We start from the raw sequence: 6,000 nt of genomic DNA, 5'->3' as shown, positions 1-6,000 counted from the left end.
AGTCTAAGGAATCTATTGAATTGTTAGGAAAACAAAGTAAATATCCTCCTGCCTCAAATTCTAGCTGTATTCTCTCTCCAGGGAATTCAGTTTTCTATTTTTACTTTTGAAAGGTCAGGTCTGTGCAGCCTGCAGGGGTGCTGGCATAGTCATGTCATGAGAAGCTGAAATCCAATCTGCAGCTCTGACTTTCCACAATGAGGGGCTGGGTGATGAATGGGGAGACACCCTCTTCTGCAGAACAGCTGTAATTCATGTACCAGCTTGGTGTTTAGATGTCTCAAAATCTAATTGCTGTCTTCCCGTACAGAGAGTAACAGAAGAAGAAAACAGCAAAAAGAAACAGTAAGGACTGATATATTGCTTTTGGCTTCACAATGTTTTGTTGAGAAGAGATGAATCCCCTTCTAGAAATCATAAGGGAAATGTTATGTAAAATTTTTGTTATGTGGCCCCATCCAGTTCATTTTTGTGAACTTCAGCTCACAACTGACCTGAAGTACAGAATGCTACACTACTGCATAGTTACAAGGAGGACTACTAAAATGTGGCAACCCTTTCTTTGCAGATGAAGACTATTAAGTCTTCATGACTGAATGGCTGCTCCAGATATTTGTGAGAGTGAAAAAAAACCCCAACAAAACAACAGCACAATTAAATATTAAGCAACATCCTATTAATTTTTTTTCCTCCTAATTTTTTTTAAATAAGAGAGAGGATGGAAACTGTTACCTGTGAAGCTGTTTAAACAGTGGCCAAAACATAATCCTGTGGTTCATTTTAGATTTGTGTTTGGCAGCCCTATAAACAGCTCCTGTATAGGCAGTGCAGTCACTGAGCCTAGTAAGCCTTATGCTATTGAAGTGACTTTTGGGATGCTGAGGCTTGTTTTAGTAAGGTGACAGTGACTTTATAAGGAGCAAAACTGCAAGTTATAATAGAAGCTGCAGAGTTCAATTTCCCAGAGTTTGACCTAGGGCAGGTGTGTCTGTGTGATCCAGAGGAACTCTGGCTGGATGACCTGAAGGGCAGACCATTGTCTGCCTGTCTTCAAGAATGAGGCACTGGTATCAAAGCCCAGCTCTGTGTGGGCTCTTAATGGGCTCTTTGAAGCCACAACAGCAGAGAAAGTGAAGTGCTGCAGCTCCCTCCCTCCTTCTGAAGAAAAGCCAGCACAGCATGGCTCTCTAGAAGTTACATGTATAAAGGTAAAGAAACTAAATAGGATTTTATGGAATACGCTCTTGGAGAGCTCCTGTTTCTGCTGTTATTTGTCACTGAAACTTGAACTGTAAAGCCCTGCTTTGCTTTTGGTAACACTGCTCTGGTCTGCAAGTGGAGAAACCTGGTGTTGCCTTCTCTACCACTGCAGTCACTTCTACAAGCAGAAAGTGATAATACCTCCATGATGTTCATGTAAATGAATACACAATATGAAAGAAAAACAACAAAAATTAATATAACTGTACAATGACTTAAGATTAGCTGATGCTTTAATTACCCCATTTGTTAAGAAACTCGTGTAGCCTATTTTCATTGTGGTTTGGTGGTCTTTCTGCAGGGATAGCAACTAAGTTAGCTAGTAGGAGTAATTGCCAAAATGGAATATAACCGAATATTGAAAATTATTGGTGAAACATAGTACTGAATTCCTGTCTTCACATGGGTAAATTTATTGTCTGATTTATATCAGTGCAATCAAGGTATAAAAGAAAGCCCAACAAAGCAATATGACAAATCTATTGAAATAGTTCAGTTTTGATACTGACTACTGGCAGCGAACTACTTACTAATGAGGTTCAGGATGTCAATTGTTGTTGAAATGAATCCTTGAATAGTTTTGTGTAAGGTGTTGAAGAAAATCACAATCTGTTTGCAACATATTTCAAAGCAGAAAGAGACTGAATTAATTTCACATGTTATATTTCTTTCCAAAAAGCTCCTGGCCCTAATAAGCATTTCTTACTGGTGTTTTGTTTTTGGTTTTGTTTTTTTTTTTTTTTTCCGATAAAGGAAGACCTACCTAAAATAGAAATTAAATAAGCAACTGCAGTGAATATTCTGCTAAGTACTTCAATAATAATATGGCTTCTTTCCCATGAGAAATAGGTACCAAAATGTTGACATTAAGGACTTCTGTTCTTTTGTGTAACTTTACTCTGATGTATATTCAAAGATAAATCACCCACTGATAATCCTGTTACAAATGATCATTTTCTGTGTCTTTTCAGTTTGATCCTTACTCACAGCAATTTATTACCTAGTAGTCAAATTATTAGAACTTGTTTTCAGAACTGTGGAGGAAAAAAAGCCTATTTTGTTTTCTCTCTAGTCATGTTTCAGCCTTGCAAGTTCAAAAGAACCCTCTGGGTTATATTTATGCCTGAAGACTTTATGCTGGATGAGAAAATGTTTGCTTGTGTTATGGTGGTGCAATCTTTATAAAGGTCTGAAGAATAACTCCTGGCTTGAATTGCAATCAAACTAGTGAAGTTATCCTTTCAGTTAACAGCCAAGGCACAAAAGTGCCTTTGGGAATTCCAGTAAGTGCCCACTGAGCACTCAGAGTTTACTTAGAATGTTGTGAAATGTATATGCCAAAATAGAAATAATATTAATATGCTTTCATAGCTTTGTACCTAGCTGAGGAATGAGGATACTGTATTTCAGACTGGCACTGCTAATTGTAATAGCGATGGAGCAAAACCAGACATTAATGAAACACTTGTGTGCTCTGATGGTGGCAAGTAAGACTTGAAGTCAGTGTCTTTGTAGAGGTCACCCTCATTTTAGTGTCTGTGTTTCTTGAACATGCAGAAGTTGCCTTGTAGATAATACACAAGAGCCAGGGCACACAAGTGTGGGTGTGCCGAAATTTTCCAGTTAAAAAATAAAATTACAATTTTTTTGTTAATCTTTGATTTGGGGGAACTCGTATCAGTTATTTCTCATGTGGCAGGAGTTCCTGTGTCTCCAAGCAAAGTGGCAGAGGGAAAAGGAGGCTTGAGGCACGAGCCTGCCTCAGTCACAGCTTTGAGTTAGTGTTTGTCTTCACCTACCCTTGCTCAAGCTGTAGGTGCCACCTGTGCCACCTGTGTCACCTGACAGGGCCGTTTGGTTTGTTCTAGCTTTCTTCTATTTAACAAAAAAACAGCTGGGTTAATCCAGAAACCTATTTAAATTGCTGAAACGTTTTCTATCCTTCTCTCTTGAAGACTGAATGTGAAGTTACCCCACTCTAATTATTTGGTAATGTTTTGTTTTCTTTCAGCACTTTCAGTTGTGCACTGATAGCAAAACCTACATATAATTTTCTCTAGCTTTTTAAATTTGTCATTTGGTCTTATAGATTATTCAGTAAACTCAAATTGCTTTTTGTTTTAATTGGATCTTATCTGCATTCTGCTGTGGTCAATTTTCAGCCTATCACCTAAATTACTTTGTGCCCTAATAAGAATGACTGGTTCATAAAGGGTAGTATAACATTTATTTTATACCTCAGATTCCACTCAGCTTGTGTAGAAAATTAATTCAAGAATTAACATATTTTACATCTGATTCTAGCAGACACCAGTTTGTCAGAATATCTTGCTAGATAAAAGTAACTGGGAGAATACTGTTCAGCAAGGCTCTCCCTTCAAACATTTAATTTTTTTGCCATCACCCATCTAACAGTAAAATTTTCTGAAATCAGTTTTTGGAACTTTTAATGCTTTTCTCAAGCATAAACTGAACCTTCCTGGTTTACAGTTTGGGTTGGTTTCATTGGCACAGAAATCTGAGCTTGCTGGAGTTTAATGGCTCTGTTTTCTCACTAATTAATAAACAGCTGTTGCTGTACCTCTTCAGCTTAGGCCTCTCCCACTCTTGGATCTGTGTTCTTGGTTTTTAATGCACTTAAGTAACCTCATATATTTTATTGAAACTAAATGTTATATAATGGGTAATAGGCACTCTGAATACTCCAATGCAGTCGTAATAAATCTGCTGATCCTTGTTCTAAAAAGGACATATCCTTGTTTCTAATTTCTCCCAGCTCATAAGAAAAAGTTCAGTGAAACTCAAAAGGGATGCATCAAGGGGATACATTTTGGTATATGAATATAGCTGGTTCTATTTAACTTATATACAAATTATCCAGGGATAATTTGTGTGTGACACATAAGAGAGAAGGTAAAATAACAGTAAAATTATAGTTTATTTATTTTCAGATAATAATCCCATAAATTTTGGGAAAGAGTTTGCAGTTTGTCAGGTTTTTTTTGGTTTTGGGTTTGTTGGTTTTTTTTTTTTTTTTCAAATGAAGTAAATCTATAAGTTTACCTCACCAATGAAAGTTAAAAATTATGTATTTATGGGAACAGAGGGATTGTGAGGTGAGTTATAACTTGTTGTCTCTGGAGAGGTGGCTTAGCTGTTCTGTTTGGGTGCCTCCATCTCGACTGGGCTATCTCCATGTGGGAGATGCGTGTGTCAGGGGCCTGGTTTAGGTGGGCACTGGGCTCCAGAGCCCCTGGTACCCACCAGCTGAACACGGAGCGGATTAAGCCATCGGGCACCTCCCTGGCAAGGAGAAACAGCTGCTTCCCAAGCCACTCCTGTTCTGAGTGTGAGGAGTGCCCTGCAGCAGTGTCCCTCTGCCCTGCAGGTGCAGGAACAGCAGCTGGCTCTGTGCTCAGCGCGCTCCGAATGCCAAAGGGGTTTGGGAGCCGGACTGGGATTTTCTGTCCTTTCCTGCTGAGCAGCCACTCTGCTCTAACAGGGAGCACAGTCAGTGCTGCATGTGGTTTCTTCCTCCTTACAGATCCCATTAGCTGGGCTGAAATGGGCCTTCACTGAGTCTCCCAGTCAACAGAAATCTGGGTGTGAAATCTGTGTCTTTCCTGCCAGCCATAATTGCAGGGTAATCACCAGCTATCTTTCCTTATATTATCTTCCCTTGCTTACTTGTAGGTGACATGCTTTCTTTTCTCACTTGTGCTTCAGCTGTTAAATTGTCAGAAAAGGCTAGTGTTTCATAGTGGTGAAGCTGTATTCAGAGTTTTAGGTTTTATAGATTTGGGTTTTATTGTGGTTTTTTACTCACCTGTTAAAAATTGCAACTATTTTTCTTCCATCACAGTATAAAAATTAATAGGTGGCAGCATGGCTGCATTCTTCCCCAACCTGGTTAGGAAATATGAAAAAAATGAAAATTTTCCAGTACTTACTTGTTCATGAAAACTAATCTCTAGTAGAAGAGTAATAAATATACATATAACTTGCTTTCACTATTATCAGCACTGTATATTCATAACTAAGGATATAAGCATCTTTAAATTGATGAAAAAAATGTACTTAAGAAAAGGTTTTTTCCTGTTTATATATTCCTACAATAACCAAATGAAAAGCAGAAAGTAAAAAGCTTGTGTAGCCCAGAAACAGGATTTAAAAAAAACCCCAATTTTATAGCATTGCCACAAAACAAACACATATCATTTTTTCTCTGGCAGCACACTATCTCTATGTAGATTTACTACAAAGTTTTTAAAACAACACTATGTTATCAAACAACCCTAAAGCTGAGGCTATATAGGCTTTGTTATTATTACCAACCACTTTATTAGAATATAAATGTCATATATAATGTCATCACTGTACACAAAGCCAACCATCTATAAACCATTGTAACACATCAGGGTGTTACATCTGTACATTTTATAGGAATATGCAAGTTTAAATTAAAATAACTTGTCTTTCTATAATTAGTATAGCAAAATGGGTGAGAAACTGAAATGAGACTCTAAGAGCAGAATTTCAGATGTTATTTTAAATTTCTGTCACTTTTCTGAGAAAAAGTACTTCATGTAAATGTTCCCTTCCAATTCCCCCAAACTGTTTTTCCATATTTAATTTTAGTCTTGGGAGGAAAATCTAATTTTTAGATTTATTTTTTCATTATTGTGGATTTTGTGCAAATATGGGTTCTTTTTCCTTAATGTAGGAAATTTCCTCCAGTGT

Source organism: Passer domesticus, chromosome 5 (assembly GCF_036417665.1).
Source record: "Passer domesticus isolate bPasDom1 chromosome 5, bPasDom1.hap1, whole genome shotgun sequence".
Taxonomy (NCBI): Eukaryota; Metazoa; Chordata; class Aves; order Passeriformes; family Passeridae; genus Passer; species Passer domesticus.
Note: the sequence above shows the minus strand (reverse complement) of the source record.